This window comes from Pinus tabuliformis, chromosome 1_2 (assembly GCF_031772625.1).
Source record: "Pinus tabuliformis cultivar Carrire ecotype Pingquan chromosome 1_2, CPIR1, whole genome shotgun sequence".
In the NCBI taxonomy this organism is placed as follows: Eukaryota; Viridiplantae; Streptophyta; class Pinopsida; order Pinales; family Pinaceae; genus Pinus; species Pinus tabuliformis.
In genome coordinates, this window is record NC_142298.1 from 1,239,842,544 (window position 1) to 1,239,866,983 (window position 24,440).

Consider the following 24,440-nt stretch of genomic DNA (forward strand, 5'->3'; position numbering starts at 1 on the left):
AAAGTGTGGTTGGATGCTGCTGCTCAAAGCCAAACTCTGATAGGATCTGACGAAGCCACAAGGCTTCCTTACTAGCTTCCACGGCACCACGATACTCTGCTTCTGCTGACGAAAGAGAAATGGCAGCCTGTTTCTTACAAGCCCATGTAATAGGTCCTGAACCAAGAGTGAAGACATAACCAGCAGTAGACTTCCGATCATCAGGGTCACCAGCCCAATCAGAATCAGTGAAACCAACTAACAGAGGAGCTGCTTTGGCACTGTAATGAATCCCAAACTGTACTGTACCTCGAACATAACGAAGTATTCTTTTAGCTGCTTTCCAATGACTTTCACGGGGGTTTTGCATAAAACGAGCAACAAGGCCAACAGCAAAGGAAAGATCAGGACGAGTATGGGTTAAATACAAGAGTTTTCCTACAAGTTGACGGTATAAGGTAGCATCAACTTCAGGAGAAGTACAAGAGACTGAAAGTTTGACTCCAGACTGAAAGGGAGAAGGGGTTGGCTTACAGTCTTCCATGTGAAAATGACGAAGAATATCACAAGCATACTTGGACTGGGAAAGGAAAATACCCTCCTTGGATTGCAAGACTTGAAGACCGAGAAAATAGTGTAAGTGTCCTAAGTCTGTCATTTCAAATTTCTTTTTAAGGCTGGACTTCACATGGTTTATAAGGTTGGGATCACTACCAGTAAGAATAAGATCATCAACATAAAGAACAAGGATGATAAGAGAGTTGCCCACTTTCTTGGTGTAGACAGTATTGTCAGAATGACACCTAGAAAAGCCAGATTCTAAAAGAAAGCTATCCATTTTGGCATACCAAGCCCGAGGAGCTTGCTTGAGGCCATAAAGGGATTTCTTAAGTCGACAAACAAGGCTGGAGTCTGTTTGTATGAAGCCAATGGGTTGTTCCATATAGATTTCTTCCTGCAAGTCCCCATGCAAGAAGGCAGATTTAACATCCATCTGATGGACTTCCCATTTTAAAGAGGCAGCAAGGGAAAGAACAAGGCGGATAGAGTTCATTTTGGCAACAGGGGAGAAGGTTTCAGTGTAGTCAATGCCTTCAACCTGTGAAAAGCCCTTAGCAACGAGACGAGCTTTATGTTTATCAACTTTCCCATCTGGTCCATACTTGGTTCTGTAAACCCATTTACATCTAACAAGTTTGCGTCCCTTTGGTAGAGGAACAAGATCCCATGTATCATTTGTCATCAATGAATGATATTCTTCATTCATAGCTGCTTCCCAATGTGGATGGCCTGAAGCTTCTGCAAAAGTGTCAGGATCATGATTTACTGGAGCTTGAGCCAGTAAAGAAGAGGCTCTTTCAAACTGAGAACGTGTACGTCGCTGATCTGTAGGATCACCGGCAAGATCACCTGCTGCATCCCGAGTAGCACGGACCCATCTTGGAAGTTGAGGATCCTGAGAAGGTGGGGGAGGATTATCATCCTCGCTTTCATCATCTGAAGAAGAAATGTTTTCAAAAGTAGAAGAGATAGGAAGAGGTGGCACATCCGCCGGACTAGGCTCGCAGGCCGATTTATTTTCATCAAATTTTACATCTCTTCTAATGATAACATTTTTGGACTTAAATGGAATAAGTCTATAACCTTTTACATCTTCAAAATATCCAACAAAAGTACATTTCTCACTCTTAGGTTCTAAAGCTTTATGCTTTTCATCTGGAATATGGGCCCATGCTTCACTTCCAAACACACGAAAGTGACTTACATCTGGTTTAATGGAACTCCAAGCTTCTTCTGGAGTGATATTCTCTAGAACCTTAGTAGGAGTGCGATTGATTATATAATTTGCACAATTAATTGCTTCTGCCCAAAAACTAAGACTGAGTCCTTTAGATTGCAGCATACAATTAGCCATTTCTTTTAAGGTGCGATTTTTCCTTTCAGCTACACCATTTTGTTGTGGAGTGTATGGAACAGTATGTTGCATTTGAATTCCATTTTCGGTGCAAAAGTTGATGAATGTGTTTTTAACATATTCTCCACCATTATCAGTTCTTAGCTTAAGAATTTGATGTCCAGATTGTTTTTCAACAAAGGCTTTGAAGGCCAAAAATGTGTTAAATACTTCGCTCTTGAGTTTTAAGAAGTATACCCAAGTGCGTCTGGAGAAATCATCAATGAAAGTTAAGAAGTACTTGCAGCCAGAGAATGAAGCAACAGGAAGAGGACCACATAAATCACTGTGCACAAGCTGTAAAGGGGCTGAGGCGTGCCAAGAGGCACGTTTGTCAAAACTGTCCCGATGATGTTTTCCGAGTACACATCCGGAACAAACACCATCTCTGCAAGATACCATAGGAAGACCTGTCACCATATTTTCTTTACATAGATGCTGAAGGGAGCGATAGTTTAAGTGACCAAATCGCTCATGCCAAAGTTTGCTCACTTCATCATTATGAGCAACAAATACTGAGGGAAGATTTGATGACCCAAAGTTGTGAAACTTATACAACCTTGTGGAATCATCAGCAAGACCAGTAGCTAGAATCTGTTTAGGATCGTTTAGATCCTTGATTACAACAGCATGAGGTGAAAATTCAACAATTTTACCTTCACCTGAATGAGTTATCTGATAGACAGATAGAAGGTTGCAGGATAATGTTGGAACACATAATACATCATTGAACTGACCATTGTCTAGATGAACAGTTCCAGTCCCTACAACATTAAGAGATCTATCATCACCAACATATATATTTTTGGTGTTACAATCATTTAAAGAAGAAAACATGGCTTGGTTTTTGGCCATGTGATAAGAGGCTCCAGAATCAATGAGCCACTCATGAGAATGAGAAGAAATAGAAGATACATTTAATGCATAACCAGACTGAGATGATTGACAACGACATGCAGAAAGTGCCATTCCGGAAGTTGAAGTTGAAGTAGGCTCCACATGGATGTTATGTTTCTTCATTGCGGCTTCCAAGGCTTCCATCTTCTTAAAGCATTTAGATTCTAAGTGGCCATCTCGATTACAAAAGTTACAATGTCTATCAGTCTTCTTCCATTTGTTTTTATTGGTCTTATCATTTTGCTGAAATGATCTTTCATTTTGAGGCTGAGTTGGTTTAGGACCATTCTTTTGAGGATATGACTTCTTAGGATTCTTTGAATTTGGTTGCTGCTGGGCGGCTAACGCTTTCGTGGAAGAGTTTCCAAGATTAAGAAGACCAAGGTGTAAGAGTTTTTCTTGTTCTCTTATTAAGGAATCACAAAAGGAGTCAAAGGAAGGGGCCTTGTAGTCTTTTCCTTGACAAATGAAAGCTTCCCTTGTAGAATGGAAAGTGGAAACAAATACAGAGTAGGCTGGTCCCAACTTAGTAAGGATGGAATAAATAAGGTTACCATCTTCTTTCTTAACTTTAACACCTTCCAAGAGATATCTAAGGGTCTTGAATTTGGACAAGAAATCTTCAATGCAAGAAAAATTATTAGGATCCAAAGTAAGCAACTCATTTTCAAGTTGATGGGCTCTAATTTCATTTTTAATCCCAAAAACTTTAGCGAGTTTTTCTAATGCTTCATGAGGAGTCTCAAGTTCTGCAATGTGGAATCTAAGATCAGGAGAAATAGACATCCCTATCAAACCACGTGCTTGATCTTGTCTATTTTCCCATTTTGCAGCCTTGTCTTCATCTTTTGGTTTCTTCTCTTGGTCTGTGGCTATTCTGAAGAGACCTTTACTTCTAAGTAAATCTTCCATGTAGGCTACCCATTGGAAGTAGTTAGTGCTGTCAAGAATGACTTGGCATGGACTTTCCATTTTTTTAAAAAACTGAAGCTGAAGATGCTGAAAGTAAGTGTTCCAATGGATAGATCTCGAAAAAATAGGCGGTTTTAAAAAAAACGGCTCTGAAAAAGGCTTCCGGATGAAGAAGTTATGGCTTTTTGAAAAAATATTGTTGACGTTGCCGGCAAAGTGCGCGAATGTGCGGGAATGAAAAATATCCGCCCCCACAAAATGGAGACTTGAACCCAAGACCTCTACTCTCTTAAAATAGCTTTGAACCAATTGATCTATACAAAAAATTTGAGAGAGAGAGAGAGAGAGGGGGGGGGGGGCCTTGGTTTGCGTGCTTGCCTTGAGAAAGCTCTTTTTCCCTACAAAACACAAAACACAAAACCCAACACGAATATGCAAAGAAAAACGAACCTTGCGGCTCGAAGTTAGCTTTAGCCAAAAAACTAGAAATTTTTAAAAAATCTCAAAGTTAGCTTTAGCCGAAAAACTAAATATTTTTCTCAATGTTTCTGATTTTCCGAGATCACACTAAGGTGCAGGGAAAAGAGCATACGCATGAGAAAAATCCTTCCTTTCTGTTTCTGATTTGCCCAGATCGCACAGAGTCGCAGGGCAAAGAGCATACGCAGAAATGAAAGGTATAGATCCGGTTAAAAAAAAAAGGCTAAATAAACCGAAACCGAAATAAGCAGAGAGAAAATAACAGTAAACTGCAAAAAAAAACACTGTATACCTCCCGATCTGAAAAATGACGCAGCTAGGGCTACCGGAAACCTTTTCGCGTGAAACGAAAGGGGTTCCTCACTGGAACAGATGCTCCGAACGCAACAGAGCAGTCCTCTCGGCCCGAAAGCAGTCAGAAACAGCAGATCTAGGAAACGACAGCCGCATGCAGTTCTACCGGCTTCAGATTTGGATCACCAACGGACGCGGCCCTCAAATAGCTCTGATACCATGTAGGAATTTACAGGGTAAGTTCCTCAGAAAGAACACCAAAAGGACACCGCTCACAACCAGATCTCAAATCAATACACCAGTATTTTTGACGTGGTTAAAACCCTCAAAGTGCAAGGAGGGAAACAGTCCACGGCCTGTCCCAACGTGGGTACTACAGGCAATTTATTAATCAAAGAATGAAAATTTACATAAGCTTCTCTCATGCACGGATTACCTGAACAATGACCCTCCATGCGCTTTAAATAGAACTCATGGACCAATCGGGTGTCAAGCCACGGATCAAGTGTCGGTAATACCGAGGTGAGAGTGAACCGTCGGATCACTACATATCGTGACCGTCGGATTGTAAGTTACAAAATGTACAACGGTAAAGAAAGACACTTTACCTAACTCTATACCTAACTCTATACTAGACCAAGTTGAACTTAACTATATCCTATGTGTCGGAATATCCTAACAGCAGCAAGGTACAACATGTCTAGATGGGACAGCTAGTACATAGAGCAACAAGGTACACCATGTCTAAATGGGACAGCTAGTACATGGTGCAGCAAAGTGCAGTATGGTACATGGGACAGCAGTAGCAGCATAAGGTGCAACATGATGATGTGTACAACATGGTCATGAGGTCTAGCAACGTGGTGATGAGTGCAGCATGGTGAGGTGCAGCATGATGACGAGATGCTGCAAAATGATAAGTGAAGGAGTCACCTTGGAGAATCAGTTGAAGCAGCATGTCTTCAACTGATCTCATGAAGAGATGATCTATTCTCTTATCTAGAAAGTCTAAGTGTTGAATTTTGTTGTAAATGTACTATCTCTCTCGCTCTTTGATGAACTATTGAAGAACATATAAGAAGAATTGATAAAGGGTTTCATTGGGGTTTGTCCCTGGCTAGCGCCACATCTTGTGTCCTCTTGTCTTCAGTGATTTATTTTTTTGTTCTATCTACAGTTTACTTTAATGCTGACGTGATTGCTAATCTGGAAAAGATATTGAGCTAACTGTGAAAATTGAAATAAATTGCTCTAAGCATAGAACATACCTAAACTTAACATGGTATTAGAGGTGAGGTGAAGACAATGTCCAAGCAAGAGTGAAAGAGCAATCAATGAAGATAGTTGGGAAAGGACAAAAGGATCAATGGATTCCTCATCCCTCTTCAAATTCACCAAGGGGAAATTGAAGCAGAGAACATTATTAGAATGGCGCAGCAAAAGCTTATGATGGCCTACCTAAGGATCACTTCAATGGAAAGTCCGGATCTAAGGGTGGAAGGAAAGGCGGATGCCTTGGTTGTAATAAGTTCGGCCATTATGCAAAGGAGTGTCCGAGGTAGGGACACATCACTTGATGATGATAACAATCATTCCAGGCATATCTTCCATGATCAAAGGAATGACAGGTAATGCAAGTCATCAAGGAAAAGACTGACTCTTCAAAGAAAGCAAGGAACCCCAGGTATGAAGAATCAAATGTTGTTTTTGATAAGATAAAGAAGTGTTATCTTGTATTGCCCCTCTCCTTCAGATTCTTTGGGAATCTGGCTTATTGATTGTAGTGCTTCAAGGCACTCCATTAGATAGAAGGGTGCTCTCTCTCTAATTTGGTAGAGATGGAAACATTCGTGGGATTATACTTGGAGCCAATGCCACCTATCCCAAAAAGGGTGTTACCCCTCATTTGAAGGAGGGTAACTCGATTCATTTACAGAATCTCTTTTATCTACCTGATCGCAAGAAGAACCTAGTGTCCATTTCGGAAATGGAAGTCAAAGGTTTCAGGGTGGCATTCATCGATGGAAAGGTATGTGTTTTAGGATTTTCAAAGATGCTTTTACTCATGGGTTCAGGGTTGGCAATTTGTATCAAGTTGCAGGAAGCCCATTGGAGACCATGTTAGTTGACACATGGCATCAGAGGTCTGTGAGTCAGATGATGACGGGGATGCCTGAATTCAAAAGGAGCATGAAGGTACATGTCTGAGATGTACCGAAGGAAAATCTTACAAGGGGACCATTCCGCTCACATAGCAGGTCCACAAGTTTGGAACAACCCGAGGGGGTTTAAGATTCATCGAGAATCTCATGTATGCAAGTGGAAGAAAGCCCTATATGGCTTGAAGCAAAAACACCCCGCGCTTAGTATGAGAGGATTGATAGTTGTCAGATGAAGCTGAGATTCACTAAGAAAACCATTGTTTGAAGGTTGTGGATGATAAACCTCTCATACCAACATCTTCTAAGAACGACCTATTTCTGATAGGTGCAAACCCTCTCACTTGCAGAAGTAAGAGGGAGTTGGATTCAGGATGTGGAATGGTAAACTGCAAGCCCGTGACTACCTCGAGAATCTTAACTTTCAGACGTTATATGGTGGTGATGCCGAACCAGATTTGGGAAATGCCTTTTAGTTTCATAAACTCATTTGCATTGATATTCTTGGTGAACTTCCGTCCGAATATATGTTTTGCAGTTAGCATAGTGAGCTCATATTTGGTTGAGCCTCACTGGATTGGTGCCAAGAATCTTCTGAGATATCTTCGGGGCACAATCTCTCATGGATTGAGATACACTGCCGGAAATATGAAGCTGCATGATTATTCGAATGCTGACAGGGCAAGCAGTGTGGAGGATCACTAGAGCACTTCTCAGTGCTGGTTCTTTTTGGGTTTTGCTTTGATATCATGGATGAGCAAGAAGCAGAAGTCGGTTGCTATAAGCACCGCTGAGACTGAATACATAACCACGAGTATGATCTCGTATGAAGCTGCCTGGTTGTGGAAGCTCTTCAGTGAGTTGTTTTCACACATGATGAATACCACCGTGATCCTCCGTGACAACCAGGGGGGATTCGATTGTTGAGGAATCCCGTATTCGATGATTGCTCCAGTAGATAGACATCAGATACTACCTTATCTAGGATATGGTAAGTCGATGAGCGAGGAGGCTCCATCGCATTGAGACTGATGTACAGGTTGCAAACATTTTGTCAAATCCCATGGGGAAAGGTCAAATCTGTGACTTTCCCAAACGACTTGGAGTCATTGAGAAACCTTCTTATAAGGGTCCTGCATGTTGCATGCATTGAGCTCTAGGATCTCTGGGGGGATTGGGGTACTTATTGGAGCAACACACGACCATAGGGCGACTCACCCTCCCCTAATGGTACATTGTGTATAGGGTGAATGGCTCAGCCTTCCCCTGTCATACCCCGAGGCGACTTTGGGATAGGATGATTAGTTCTCTTGTCGAGGCATCCTACCCATGCAGTTTGGGACTCATGGGAAGTACCTCTCATCTGATCAATGAGCAGGGAAATGGGGTTAGGGACCATAGTAGTACTATCGATGGACGCATCGTTGTATCTACTGTACTCCCTATGCTAGGATGACCAACATTGATCTGGGATTAGTATGAGTGGTTTGAGACACTCTCTTGTGATATTGATTTGGGATCAATGAAACTGACTTCGGGTCAATAAGAGTGGTATGACACACTCTCTTCATATGGAACTGACTTCGGGTCAATAGAGAATGGTATGAGATATTCTCGATCAATTCTTCTTCTTCAGGGTTCAGCAGAGCAGAGCAGAGCAAGGCTCAGCAAAGTAGAGCAAGGCTCAACAAAACAAGGCTCAGCAGAGCACAACAGAGCAGAGCTCAGCAGAGCAAAGCTGAGAAGAGCAAGGCTCAACAGAGCAGAGTAAAGCAAGGCTCAACAGAGCAAGGCACTAATGGAAGAGATAGTACAGTTGGACATATGGATTAGCGAATGGAGTTCTCCCTAGTTGAGAGGGAGTGTTACAATTGGAAACTAGGGCCAAACTCCATGCGGGTCATCTTATTAATGGCAGCTGATATTTTTCTTGGATCCCTCTCATCAAGAGGTGTAGGATTGATCTAAGGATCATTCAATTCCGATAAGTATTCATGGAGATATGAATTTATTTGTTGTTATGGGACAATTTGTCAAGGTCAGCCAACAACCAAATAAACCCCACTTGTGATCAACATTTTAGTATAAATAGAAGTGGCCTTCAAATCATGTCTACACACTCACTTGGGATCTCTTCCTCTCTACTTGTCTTTGGGTTTTAGTAGGAGGAGCGATCCTAAGGGATAATGTTGCCCTAATGGAGCAAGGCTCTCTGCTTCCCTAATGAAGAAGCCCTAATGCAGTTAATCAAAGAAGGCTCTACGCAATCCTAGGAGGAGACACCTCTACGCAGTCAAGAAGGGTTCTACGCTATCTTAATGGAGATGAGATGCCCTAGCCGCAGTCAAATCTAGGAGCTCAAGTCATCTGTCAGGGAAGGGCTAGTGCTGCCCTATACACAGTCCTAAAAGGAGGTAGATCTTGCCTTATCTTAGCTGCAGGTAAGGGAGAGTCTTAGCCACAAGCAAGGGAGAGATTTGGCCACAGTGAAAGGAGAGCTCTAGCAGCGTTAAGGAGGAGATAATCTGCAATCCAATAAAGGTGCCCTAGCCGCAGTCTAAGGAGGCCTAACGAGCAGCAAGTAAAGGAGGCCCTAATATGCAGTCCAATCAAGGATACCTAGTCGCTATTTTATCTACAATATGCAGCCCTTATCAACAATACAAGGAAGCCTATCCCTATGTATGTTGTAGGTGACAACATGAAAATCTAAGTGTAGGTGCCTATGTGTGTTGTAGGTGACAACATGTAAATCTATGTGCTTTAGGTGCCTATGTATGCTGTAGGTGACAACATGTAAATCTAAGTGCTATAGGTGCCTATGTGTGTTGTAGGTGACAATATGGAAATCTAAGTGTGTTGTAGGTGACAACATGGAAATGTGTGTTGTAAGTGCAGCAATGTGACAGCAATGCAGCTTGGTGAAGCATGGATAGCAGCAGCATGGTAAAGCATGGACCGCTGCAAGCATGGTGATGCATGGAGCAGTGATGAAGCTTGATGGAGCAGGTAAATGAGACAGCAATATAGCTGTACATGATCAATACATGGACAGCATGTACATGATGCAATACATGGACAGCAGTACATGAAACAATAGATGGGACAGCCAGTACATGGAGCAACAAGGTGCATTATGTCTAGATGGAACAACTATTACATAGAGCAGCAAGGTACAACATGTCTAAATGGGACAGCTAGTACATGGTTCAGCAAAGTGCAGTATGGTACATGGGACAACAGTGGCAGCATAAGGTGCAACATGATGATGTGTACAGCATGGTCATGAGGTCCAGCAACATGGTGATGAATGCAGCATAGTGCAGCACAGTGAGGTGCAACATGATGACGAGATGCTGCACAATGATAGGTGAAGGAGTCACCTTGGAGAATCAGTTGAAGCAGCATGTCTTCAACTGATCTCATGTAGAGATGATCTATTCTCTTATCTAGAAAGTCTAAGTGTTGACTTCTGTTGTAAATGTACTATCTCTCTCTCTCTCTCTCTGCTGAACTATTGAAGAAAATATAAGAAGAATTGATCAGGGGTTTCCCCGCATTGGGGTTTGTCCCTAGCTAGCACCACATCTTGGGTCCTCTTGTCTTGGCTTGTCTTCTGTGATTTATGTTTATGTTCTATCTACAGTTTACTTTAATGCTGATGTGATTGCTAATCCGGTAAAGATATTGAGCTAACTGTGAAAATTGAAATAAATTGCTCTAAGCATAGAACATACCTATAATTAACAAATGGCTTGATGAGGGTTATCAATCTAGGGTGGTCTCCCATCCACATTCACTGACCTTTGCACCCATATCATCAATCAAGTACATCACATCAATGGCCCAATCACGCTTTGACATCTGTGGCAATTTCTTCCAATAATCTCCCCCTTTGTCATTGATTTCAACACTCATGCTCCCCCTATCATCATGCTCCACTTATCTTCATGCTACCCTTTTCTCCATGCTCCACTTCCTTTTCTCTCCCCTTTGACATCAATGGCAAAGGGTGACTTTTTTGTTTTGGTTTCTTTTGGGTTGCACCCCCTAAACACATGGCACTCAACACTACTTCTGCCTTCTTTGTTGTTCCTGAAGCTCTTTTGCTTGGATGAAATTTTCTTTTGCTCTACTTGGTCTAATATGTATATGTTGTTTGGGCTTCTTGTAGTTGTTGCAACCAATCTTAATGAGTCTTCTTCTCTGATTTTGCAATTATGGGAATCAAACAAGAGATTACACCCTTGATCACACATTTTGCCGACATTGAGAAGATTGTGCTTCAAATCCTCAACCAACAAAACATTTGTTGCTTTGACATTTTCACTTCCAAGATTTACTACACCTTTTCCAAGTATCTTGACGGAGAAGTTATCTCTGAACGCAACACTGTTGCTTTTTCTTTTTAGGCCGACAAATTTGTTTTTATCTCTTGTCATATGTATTGAGCATCCATTGTCTATGTACCATTTATCTTCTTTGGCTTCAACGATCAATGCTAGATTGCAATCTTCCTTCTTTTTCCTTTCCGATTCGATAGCTAGCTTATCTCTCTTTATGGTTGGTGCATTTTCCTTCACAAAGCCTTTGTCCGAGGGTGGAGTTTGTAGACTTCAAGGACAAGCTTAAAGTAGTTGAGAATGCTTCTCTCAATTAGAGGGAGTGTTGATGTTGTAGCATCAAGGGGTAGACGTTCTCCCTAGGTCAAGATATTGAGAGGCCAGGGTATTGACCAAGGGCCATGTAATGTGGCTAGGAAGAATGGCCCATAGTGCATCAAGGCCCAGAGTGCTCCCTCGGACAGAAGGTTCTGACCATTTTGCCAAGAGTTGCTTGGCTAGTGGGTAGAGGGAGTGTTTTTACCATTCAAATGGCATGGATGAATGGTTATTGGCCTAGGGTTTCACCATAGATGAGAGGTATTGGCCAAGTTCCAAGTGAAGACTTGGATAATTGGTGACCTTGCTCCAAGTGATGACTTGTTGAGCATGATGTTGATGCAGGATGCTTTCCACATGAAGTGGATAGATGCATTAACATAGCAAGCTCATTCAATCTTTTTTTAGAGAGGAGATTTTTTTAACAAAGTGGACATCTAAAGAAGTCAAGGTGAATACCTCCCTAGCTAAGAGTGTTGATATTTAGGGTACCTCCCTAGCTAAGAATGTTGATTTTTGGGGTAGCTATGGTCGGTATTTCCCAATGTTCCACCAAGTTTCTGGGACGAGGAGGCGAGGGAGCGGGGATACGCAGGAGCAGCCTATGCAAAAGCTCCCCACCATTTTTTAGGAAACGTGGGGGGACGTCGGGGTCTTAAAAACTTATAAATATAAAATATAAATCGATGAATCATATAACTGAAACAAATTTAAAACGAAAAGCATGATCATTGATATCATTATCATATAAATTATAATCATACATCATACAAGTTTGTAACTGTACAATCTAACTACTAGTCTACTAACTTACTAACAATGCACAATGAAAATAAATTATAAAATTTTAAATGTTTAAAGTTTTAAACATTAAAAGTCAAGACTGATACATTAGCGGCAACGTCCCATTCAACAAAGGAGCAGAAAGAAGGCTGCTTGGCGATGGCAACAGTGTTCAATTCAACAAAGGAGCAAAAAAAAATGAAATGTGAAATGCACATAACGTAGACCAGGAAAGGCCGCTTGGCGATGGCAACAAAGTTCAGTTCAATGAAGAAGCAAACAGAAAATGAAATGTGAAATGCACATAACGTAAACCCTTCCCAGTCAGTCAACAAATATTAAAAATTACAATTTTTTTGTTTCATAAAAAAAATTGTGATTTTTTTCTAGGGAAACGACCCATCAAGACACCTTAAGACCCCTTTTGCCTAGGAAATGACCCCAATTGGAGGAAACGACCCCAAAAATGGAAGAAACGACCCCTTTCAAGTTTCCTCGTGTACCCTGTTTTTTGGGAGCTTAGGGAAACGTCCCCCTCTCGTCCCCAAGTCCCCGAAGCGCAAGGGAGCTAGGAAACTCGACCCCGTGGAACACTGAAAATAACTCAAAATGAAGACATGTCGGCTAGCTAAAAGGACACAACGGATCACTTGGTTATGTCGGCTCATTATGGAGGCATGACCACTATATATACCCACCTAGGGTCACCGCATATAGGAGGAACAAGATCTCGCATTCCTCTGAAGCAACTCGGATAAGAACTAAGTCTGCAACTCTGCATACAAAGAAGAAGTATATTCTCGGATGGGATAATATGGAACAGGATTTCGGTGACAAGGTACAGTAATACCTTCGCATTCCACTCTGAGATCTCAATTAAATTCAAAGTGTTGGAACTTGGATGGGTACAGAACTATGTCTCTTCGCATAAGGGTAAGTCTTTGAACAATATCTTTGTGATCTCAAATAATAACTATTATAATGATCACCTTCTCAACATAAGTCTAAAGACAAGGATCTCGGTGCTACTCTCTACGGTCATAACCTTAAGCACAGTGATGATCTCAATGGTGACTCTGTCTCAAAGATATAATCTCAATAAAGGGGCAGCTATGGTGAAAACAGTGAAGACCTCGATGGTGCAGACACGATGATAACCTCAAAAAAAGCACAGTGATGATGATGATTTCAACAATATGAAGAAGAGGATTGATGTCTTGGTCTTTGAGTGGCTCAGTTAGTCAAGGGTCATGGTCTTGGTGTTCGTCAATGAGAATCTCTATAAGAAGAATTATGTGTGGCTTTTCCTCTCCAAGAGGGAGAGGTTTTGGCCCTAGCAGAATGCCACTTCTTGTGTTCTTGTCTCTTTGTTTTGGTAGCAGTTTGATGAAGCAAACACACACACTAATAATAAGAAGAAGATCAAGCTAAGATAAATTGTAAAAGCACTTCACAAATTGTCATCATGCTAAGAAGAATCACTCTAACTCTAAGGGCCCTAGATTCTTCAACGTAACTAAGAGCACCTTCAAATTTAGCTAAACCTTTCCTCCTCTAACTCCATTTAACACTACCTCTACACCCAATTTATCTCTGAAGTACACAAATTTGCCCCTTGTCAATGCCTCAGTCAGGATATTTGTTGTTTGCTCCTCTGTAGGCACATACTAGAGTCTGACTTTACCCCTCTGAACACAATCTCTACTATGGTGGTACCGTATCTTGATGTGCTTAGAGCAATCATGAAACACTGGATTTTCAGAGAGCTTGATGCAGCTCTGATAGTCACAGTGTATCATTGTGGGCTCCAACGTGTAACTAAACAACCCAACAAGTAGTTTCCTTAACCATATGGCCTTGCAAGCTGGCAGCTAAGCTCAGTGCCACTAATCTTTGCTTCTTATTGAACCAGGAAACAGTTGTTGACCCAACATTGAAAGTACAACCTGAAGTGTTCTTCATGTCTGTTGACCCCCCTGCCCAATCTGCATCTATGAAGCCCTAAAGGCTCACACCAAATAATTTTTTTTTAACTATTTATTTATTTATATTTTTATTAAATTTAAATTTTTTTATTTTTATTTTTTTTAATCCTCCTCCTATTATTTTTAATTGACTCTATTAATTTATTTTTATTAGTTAAGATTTGGGGATTGAAATAAGATTTCAAATTAAGATTTATTAGGTTTATAAAGGGTTAAATAAATTAATTATTATAACTATAATATTTTTATAATAAAATTTTAAATTATTTCTTTACCTTAACCCTTTTTTATTCCAATCTTTTCTCTGCCCTTAGTCAAACTAGTTGTTACTTGATAACGACTAGTTAGCAGCTCTCTACATCTATTTATTTCATTGCCCGGATCTGGTTCCTCATCTTATCCTGAAGATGAACCACGTTGGCTAGTTTGAAACACGTCTATAAGAATATATCTTATGTGATATTTTCTGAAAGATGTTGTTAATAACCCATAATCTGTTGTGCCTCTAAGATACCTCAACACGTGCTTGGCAGCAACCCATTGTACTCTAGTCGACTCAACCATGAACTGGCTCAATTGGTTGACTGTGAAGCAAATGTTTGATCATGTGTTCACTAGATACATCAACGACCCAATAAGTTGGTTGTAAAGTATGGCATCAACTTGCTCTGCTATGGTAGCGTCCACCTTCCTCCAGTTTGTGACTAGAGGCATGCTCATGGCCCTGAACTCCTGCGTGTGGAACCTCTTGAGAATCTTTTTCGTGTACCTTCCCTGTCCCAAGAAGATCTCCCCATCACCCCGCCATACCTCCAGCCCAAGGAAATACTACATGAACCCTATATCCCTCATCTCAAACTCCTCTGCAAGATCTCTTTTGTAGTCATTGATGAGCTTCTCGTCTCTTGTCAATATCAAATCATCAACATATAACACAAGAATGTAAGGTTGACCCCCAACCACAATATAATACAAGTTAGGGTCAGCTTTGTTGAATTTTCTAAGTCTATCAGTTAGAAAATTAATCTGTATTTTGCTAGTTTATTTCTTTTACTTGTTTAAATTCGAACAAGTTATTTAATACATTTAAATACCGAAATAAACACAATTCAGTCACAACATCTACAAATCATCAATTGAAAGAAAACAAGCACACAAGTGACACCGTTATTTTTGGACAAATGTCCCTGGAAAAACCCAATGCGGGAAAACTGGTGTAGCTATTCTGAGTGTTATATTATTAAGCAGACTTTCTGAGTACAACTGGGTGCCTAACCGGCTCACCGACAAAGATACACAGCAACAATACCTTTATATCCAGAAACAGGTATTCAGAAAACCTGTCCCACGAAACCCTCTCTGGCAAAACTGAAGCTCAGCGTTGGCCCTTCTGGCCTCTGCGTCAGCCCTAGGACACTCTGCATCAGCCCTCTAAGGCACTACGCAGCCTCTGGGAGCCTCTACGTCACTCCATCTGCCCTCTGATGAGCTTTGCGTAGCCTGGACTGACTGCTGCTCTAGCTCTCTCTGCTTCTGTGTTGGTCTCCCAATATTGTCCTTGCCTCTCTGCCTCGTACTCACTGCCCCTCGCTGCTGATCACTGATTCAACTTTGCTTAGCAACCCCGCTCTAGCAAAATGAATGACTGATCGATCACTCTAGTGTATTCCCCAACTGACCCTCAAGCCTATTCTTATACTTTTCTCAGCAGTCCATCAACAGCCGAGATTAAATCTCTAATCAACGGCTAAGATAGATTTGGTTTGATCCATGACTTTTGGACCCTTCTAACCCAGTTTTATATTAATACCCATTAATATTTTATTTTTCCTAAGTTTAAACTTAGGAACTCCATTAATAATATTAATTATTTTAATATCTCCCAAACCGAGTACAAGTTGTCCAAACCATTTCTGGGTCTTGGAGATCTCATATGCTTTAGCCTCCCCACCAATTTTCATGGCTAGAGCACATCCGATGCTACCCCAAATCAACAAGCTTCACTCATGGTGAAGCCCAAACGAAGAAGGTAGTTGTCTATCCCAGCATACCAAGCCCTCGGCACCTGCTTGAGCCCATAAAGAGCTCTCTTCAGCCTGCAAACACACGTGTCTCTTTTGAAAGTCTCAAACCCCTCAGGGTGCTTGACACATATCTCTTCCTAAACAACTCTGTTAAGGAAGGCAGTCTTCACGTCTATTTGGTGGATCTTCCACCCCCACTGCAATGCAATCACCAATATGATCCTAATGGACGCGTACCTAGCCACAGGTGCAAATATCTCATCGTAGTTTATCCCCTCGACCTGAGAGAACCCTTTGGCCACAAATCTAACCTTGCACTTTTCCACACTCCCATTAGTTGTGTGCTTGATCTTATACACCCAACGTGAACCCACCACTGATTTGCAAACTAGTATTGGCACTATCTCCCAAACGTCGTTCATCATGATGGAGGAATAATCCTAAACCATGGCATCTCGCCATACCTGCTGTGAGGCTACCTCCTTGTAGTAAGAAGGCTCCGAGACTATCTTTTACTTTGTCTGAATGTGGAGTTGGGGGCTCCAATTCTCTCTTGAGCCTCCTAAATCATGATCAACTGATCTGCCCACTTAGCTCATCCTCTCCTTGTGTTGGAAGTCATTGGCTGAATGGGCTCCACTTGTTAATTTTCCACTACTCTATTCTATATCAATTACTTTAGCCCAATTTAATTTATCAATATTTTCAATAACGATTAATTCTTCCAATAATCAACAATAATTGAAGATAGAACAGTAAACGAAATGACAATAAGAGACAATCAAGAGCATCAACCAGAGACACCAAATTGGACAAAGACCTGGGAAAAACCCCACAAGGGGGAAACCCTTCGAAATTCTACTTCTATTAGATTGTCTTCAAACGCTCAATAGAGAGTACAATGAACCAAATTCAATAATAAAATTCAAATTCAAAGCCTTGACTTATCTAACAAATCAACCAACCAATATGCCAATGATGAAGTAGTCAAATCTGGACAACTATCATAAATCTACAATTATGTCCAAGTCAACAGCAGTTAAAGTGTACCCTAACTAGTCCACAAAGTCAATGGTCAACCCTTTCAATCAGCTCGGTCAAATCAATAATAAATGCAGCTAGTGTTGGTCAAATTCAACCCAAAACAGTGTTGAATACTAGGTCAAAAGAGAGAAATTCTACAATCAATCCTTGCAGTCAACCCTGAAGTGAATGCCAGTCAAACAACCCAGATCACCTCGGTTTTTGTGCTAGTCAACTCAGCCTCGAGAAATCATAATTTTCCCAGTCAAAGCATGTCAAATGATGAAGTCAAACTTGGTCAAATGAGAGAGAAACTTCTACTATAAAAGTCTGCAATTTTTCATGCGGTCAACCCAAGTCAAATAGCTCCAAAATCCTTGGTTTTTGTGCCAAAATATGCGGCCTAGTGAGATAGAGATATCCTAGAAAAATCGAACCAAAATGATGCCAAATAAACTTTGGTCAACACTGGTCAAAGCACAGATTCGCTGCCATTTTCGGCCCCCTAAAATTCATCCTCCTTGCCCACACGTGTGGAAAAGAGTTGCCTCAGACATGTACGAACCAATCAGATTGAGAGAGAGAAGATGAGATGATGTGATATGATGTCCAAATGAGATTGAAGTCACTTGTATTTATATGCGTTGGAGGAGGGGCAATATGTCCTTAGGTCGACCTTGACAACTTTTGTACCTATGGGCTTGACTTCAAAAATAAATTTTTCCTTATCCAAATTCAGTGCTTCAAATGTCAATTTTGGTGCTCTCGGAAAGAGAAGTCTAGTCCAATGGTTGGAATTTGTCACTGAGCTGCCAAATTAACACTCCCTCTCAGCTAGGGAGAAATTCCAACTACATCATGTGATCATCACAAGTGTCTTGTCATGTCTCATCTCTACTCAACTCTATTTGTTGAATCATTCATTCTTAAATCTAAAGAAGAAGAATCTAGGGGAGCTTTAGCTACCACCCTCTATCCATTGGGGAGTCACTACTACCACCCGAAATAACTGCCCATGGGGAGCCAATGTTACTAGCGGAGAATTATCTGCCAGTAGGGAGCCCAATGCTACTACCAGGGAATCATCTGCCAGCGGGGAGACCATGCTACTACCTAGGAATCTCTATCAGCAAGGAGCCAATGCTACAACTAGAGAGACGTACAAAAAATAGGAGGGATGCCACTTACCTTATGAGGTATGGATCGCGCCTATCCCACTGCCTGGCGATAATAAGAAGGATACCACTTACCATAAATGGTAAGGATCGCACCTATCCTATTATCTGTTCATCTTCCCAACTTTACCCTCAAGAGTCAATGGTAGAACACCTGCATCTCTAGCTTGAATGGGATGCCACTTACCACAAGTGGTAAGGATCATGCCTAACTCAAGCAGCCAGCACCCATTAGCCAGATGGGTAGAAAAAACAGATGCCAACTGGAGTATACTCTATCAAACCCAGAGGACCCTCACCCTGAGAAGTCAAACAAGGGGGGAGAGTATAGCTCAGTGTCCTCAATCAGCCCGGACCCTTACCCGGGAGAGTCACATCCATCAGACCAAGCTGCTTTATGTCTGCAATTTTCTCATCAATAGAAGTATGATGGAGTCTCACATTTCCTCTTTGTACCATATCACATATGTAGTGATATATGATCTCAATGTGCTCGAATTTGTCATTAAACACAGGATTCTCTGCCAATCGGATTCCACTCGTTGTCGCAATATATCATTGTCATATCTAGGACCTGCTCAAACAACTCTTCCAAGCTAACAACGTATCCTGCCTTGGTCGTGTTTAAAGCAATAGACTTTTGTTTCCTGCTTATCCATGATATCATCGTAGATCCCAAGCAACACCCAAATGTGCTCTTCCTATCATTAACGTTTCCATCCCAATCATCATCAGTGTATCCATGCAGTCTCATATCTCTGGAAGTGTATCTCAGACCAAGATCTTTCATCTTGAATTCACACTCAATCATCAGAGGCTCACTACCTGTCAAGAATAGATCGTCAATATATAAAACCAAAATCAAAGTCATACCTTGGACCAATTTGAAGTAGAGGTTTAGATCGACATTGCTTCTTGTGAATTCAAGCTTCACCAGGTAACTGTCAATTCGGGCATACCAGGCTCGGGGAGCTTGCTTCAAACCACATAATGCTTTCTTCAATCTGCAAACGTGTCTTCTTGTCTTGTACTTCAAACCCCTGAGGTTTCTCAACACATACTTCTTCCTTGTACTTTTCAATGCTTCCATCTGCTTCATGCTTTATCTTATATAGCCATTTTGAAGTTGCATTAGACTTTCCTTGAGGTCTCGGAAAAACATCCCATACATCATTCTTCATAATCCATTCTTCAGCCATAGCATCCTTCCAAACCCATTCATTCGCAACAACTCCATTCTGTTCGAGATTATCATCAGTCTTGATCCAGCTAGAGGGTAATGGTCCCCTTGACTTCTTTTTACTTTGGTGCCATAGCTCACTTCGATAATTAGTGTGGTGGACCATTGTTAGAAGAGGTTTTCCCTTGACTCTATAGAGTCCTTCAACTCTAGATCCCAATATAAAATCATCTCTCATTTAGGATTTCTTCGGCCAAGAGAGGACCTTTCCATTGATGAAGGCTACTCTCATTCTTTTGTCTTCCAAGGCAGAAATAGATATCAGGTTCTTCTTTAGTTCTGGAACATACATCACTTCATGAAGAATAATAGATTCTCCATAGTCCAAATCAAATTTGACAATACCAAAGCCCTTCATTGGATATGTAGTGTTGTCCCCAAGAATAATTTTCAAATAATAGATTCTCCATAGTCCAAATCAAATTTGACAATACCAAATCCCTTCATTAGATATGTAGTGTTGTCCCCAAGAATAATCTTCAAACTCGTCTCCCTTTCAACCAGATTTGAGAGGATTTCTTTATACCCGAAGAGGTGCCTAGAAGCCTCACTATCTACCAGCCGGCTATTATACGAATCCGGAGGAGAAGAACCAGAAAGAACTGAAATAAGAATCTATTTACATTGACGAGTAGCTACATTACTTTCATACCAAAAGTTTCTTGACTTCTTTTGAGGACGAGGACTTTCTTCACAATCATCTGAAGCATCTCTTCTCCTTCTATCTTCCCTTCTTCTTTTATCATCTCCTCTTCTTCTAGCATCTCTTCTTCTTTTATCACCATTACTTCTCCTATCATTGTACCTAATGTTGTAGCTTCGGTCGGATCTTGGAGCATCTCTGTTTCTCGGATAGTCTCAGGCATGGCGACCACGCTTGTGACAATTGTAGCATTCAATATCCCTTAATCTTCCATTAGAGTCATCTGACTTGGGAGAAGGCCTATTTGAACTAGATGGTTTTCCTTTTCCCTTTTTCTTCTTGTCTTGAGTAACAAATTCAGCAGGCTCTCCTTCTTCATGCTTTTGAAATCTTCCTCTTGAAATCATCCTGGATTCTTCTTGAGTGCATTTTCCAACTAGTTCATCAAATGACGGGAAACTATTGTTATAGCTTATGGTGGTAATGAAAGTTTCCCAGATAGGAGGGAGATCTTTAAGGGTTACCAGCACCAACTCCCTGTCAAGTACAATTTCCCCAACTCTCTGCAATTGATCTCTAAGACGAGATATCCTCATGATATAAGATTGCACAGATTCCGATTTATTCATTTTCATATCTTTGAGTTGATCTTTCAAGGAGATGATTTCACTCAAATTGTTGACCCCATACATGTCGAATAGCTTATCATACATATCCTTAGATTTCTTCGAATTTCCAACATAAAAAAGTAAATGATCTTGCAAACCATCAACAATAATTTTCTTTGCTTTTAACTCACATTTCTTGTACTTGTTCTTCACAGCAGCGGTAGCACTTTCCGGGGGTTCGGGAACTTTTTCTTGTGTGTACTCTAAGACATCATTGTCATCTGACATGATTTCCAACCTTATCTTCCAAGCAGCAAAATTTGATGAGTCTCCCAACTTCTCAGTTTCCTTTAAGTATGAGGTAGTCATCTTGACCTGTTCAGAAAGATTCCTTCAACTTTTCCAAAGATGATTGCTCTAGCTCTTGTCTCTTTTGGGCTTGTCCTTCACCTTAGCTCTGATACAATGTTAATTTTCCACTGCTCTATGCTATATCAATTACTTTAGCCCAATTCAAGTTAGCAATATTTTCAATAACAATTAATTCTTCCAATAATCAACAGTAACTGAAGATTGAACAGTAAATGCAAAGACAAAAAGAGACAATCAAGAGCATCAACAGGGGACACCAAATTAGTCAAAGACTAGGGAAAAACCCCACAAGGGGGAAAACCCTTTTAAATTCTTCTTCTATTAGATTGTCTTCAAATGTTCAGCAAAGAGTACAATGAGCCAAATTCAATAATAAAAGTCAAAATCAAAGCCTTGACTTGTCGAACAAATCAACCAACCAATATGCCAATGATGAAATAGTCAAATTTGGTCAACTGTCATAAATCTGCAAATTTGTCCAAGTCAACCACAGTGAAAATGTGCCCTAATAGTCCACAAAGTCAACGGTCAACCCTTTCAATTAGTGTGGTCAAATCAGCAATAAATGCGGCCCCAAGCATTGGTCAAAGTCATCCCAAAACAATCTTCAATACTCGGTCAAAAGAGAGAAATTCTACAATTAATCCTTGTTGTCAACCCTAAAATCAACGCCAATCAAACAACCCAGATCACCTCAATTTTTGTGCCAATCAACTCAACCTCAAGAAATTGAAATTTTCCCAATCAAAGCATGTCAATTGATGAAGTCAAACTCGGTGAAGTGAGAGAAACTTTTGTTGTCAAAGTCTGTAATATTTCCTATGGTCAACCCAAGTCAAACAGCACCAAATTCCTTGGTTTTTGTGCCAAAAGATGTGTCCTAGTGAGACAAACCCTAGAAAAATCGAACCAAAATGATGCCAAATAACGCTTGGTCAACGATGGTCAAAAGTGCAAATTCGCTGAGATTTTCAGCCACCCAAAATTCGTCCTCGTTCTTGCCCACACATGTGAAAAAGAGTTTCCTCAGACCTGTACAAACCAATCAAATTGAGAGAGAGAAGATGAGATGATGTGATATGATGTCCAAATGAGCTTGAGGTCACCTTATATTTATATGTGTTGGAGGAGGGGCAATGTGTCCTTAGGTCAACCTTGACAATTTTTGTACATGTGGGCTTGACTTCATAAATACATTTTTCCTTATCCAAATTCGGTGCTTCAAAGGTCAATTTCAGTCATCTCAGAAAGAGGAATCTAGTCCAATGACTGGATTTTGTCACTGAGTTGCCAAATTAACCCACTTGCTCTACTCTCACCTGCTCCTGTGCTTTCTCCTCATCTGCATGTTGCTCGGCCTACCTAATGACTGGTTGTGATGAAGTTTGAGGGGTTGGTTGAGCCTGTTTCTCCTCCTCCTGTGTTGCACCTTGCTCACGCTCTAAAGACTTCTTGAGAGCCCTTTCATCCTCGAACTTCACGTCATGCCTGATCACTGTCTTCCTGAACACTGGGACGTACATCCAGCATGCCTTAGAGGTCTTGTTGTAGCCCACAAAAATGCCCTTCTTTGTCGTGGGTTCTAGCTTCTTCGGATTATCAGAAGGTACATGTTAGTAAACAAGACTACCAAAAATCCAAAAATAGGACACATCAGGCTTCTTGCCTATGAAAGTTTCCCCTGGTGTGACTCTGCCTAGCACCCTGTGTGGGCTTCTGTTCTGCAAAAAGACTGTAGTGTTGCAGGCCTCAGCCTAAAGAAACATTGGTAGCCCTTGGTCATGCAACATGGTCTTAGTCGCTCCAACAATGCCCTGATTCTTGTGCTCAGCCACCGCTCAGCTGAGGGTTACAAGGCATGGTGAGTTGTCTGGTCCCTAAAGGCATTGGAGATGTACTCCCCACCGTTGTCTGACCTTAGTGCCTTGATCTTTTTACCTGTCTGGTCTCCACCAAGGCTTTGAACTCCACAAACTTCGAGAAGACTTCATCTTTCTTCTTCATGAAGAAGATCTAAGTCTTTCTCCAGTAGTCATCCATGAAGGTGACATAATATCTGCATCCCATAAGGGTTGGAGAGGCAAAAGGTCCACAGACATCCGAATGCACCAGCTCTAAGATGCTCTTAGCCCTGTTGTCTTTGTTGGGGAAGGATGTCTTGGCATACTTTCCAAGTGTTCAGCCCTTGCACACATCATGCTGTTCAACACTGCGTTGCAGCAGTCCTGTGGAAATCTCTCTCATAATCTTCAACACTCCATGGTGTAAGTGACCCATACACCTATGCTAAATCTCCCCAAGGTCTTTGCTCACTAACTCCTTTGTTGCTCAAGGTTGCGGCTATCTCAAACTGAAGCCTGTAGAGATTTTTCACTCTAACTCTGATTTGCTTAACTGTTCCGGAGTTCAAAGGTTTAATAAAGGCCTTTCCTCTGTTGAAGATAACCTCATAACCTTATTCTCCAAGGTTGAGACCGAAACAAGGTTTTTCTTCAAACCTGGGACATAGAGGATATATCTGAGGTAGAGAGGGTTCTTGGACTCCCTATCAAACTTGGCAGTACCCACGCCCTAGACTAGGTAACTGCCATGCATGTCCTTCTCTATCAATTGGTTGAAATATCCCTTGTTCACAGTCATATGACAAGATGCCCCACTATCAATATACCATATGTTATTGGCCACCAAGCTTGCCACGCAAGCTATGAGCAAGAATTCCCTCTCAAAGTGAGAAGTGAACTCCACCACCTTTGTTGATGCTGCCACATGGTCCTTCTTAGACCCCTTCTTGTTGTTTGGACACTTAGTGGAGTAATGTCTGAACTGATGGCAAGAGAAGCATTTTATCTTACTGAGATCTTTCTTCTTCTTGCCTCTAGAACTAGGACTCAGCCCCTCCTACACTTCTCTTGCCCTTGGTCTTGCCCCTGTTTCCAACTAGCACAAAGTTCTTCTCTTCTTCAGTTTTGGCATAAGACCCATATTTGGCCTACTTCCAGATCTCCTCTTGTACGCAATCACTCCATAGCCACTCCTAATCTGGAAACTTTTCTCTGCCACTCATTGCATCAAAAAAGTTTTCCCATGACTTGGGAAAACCCAATAGTGCAAAATGCTCACAAGGTCTATGTCTGAGACTGTCTCCTCAACACTAGCTAACTCGTCCCTCACTTGGGTGAATTTGGTGAGATATGAGACCATGGACTCAGACTTGGTCATTTTAATATTTCTGAGTTTATCTCTGAGTACCA

General features: G+C 41.2%; 1 protein-coding gene and 1 pseudogene across 1 annotated transcript in view; both read right to left on the reverse strand.

The window, feature by feature from the left end:
* The window catches only part of LOC149210728 (3-phosphoinositide-dependent protein kinase 2-like), a 28,363-nt pseudogene extending 8,012 nt beyond the window's left edge, over positions 1-20,351 (reverse strand).
* LOC149210727 (DEAD-box ATP-dependent RNA helicase 38-like) overlaps positions 1-24,440 on the reverse strand; it is a 281,534-nt gene that overhangs the window by 189,498 nt on the left and 67,596 nt on the right. The gene's annotated exons all lie outside the window — the stretch shown is intronic.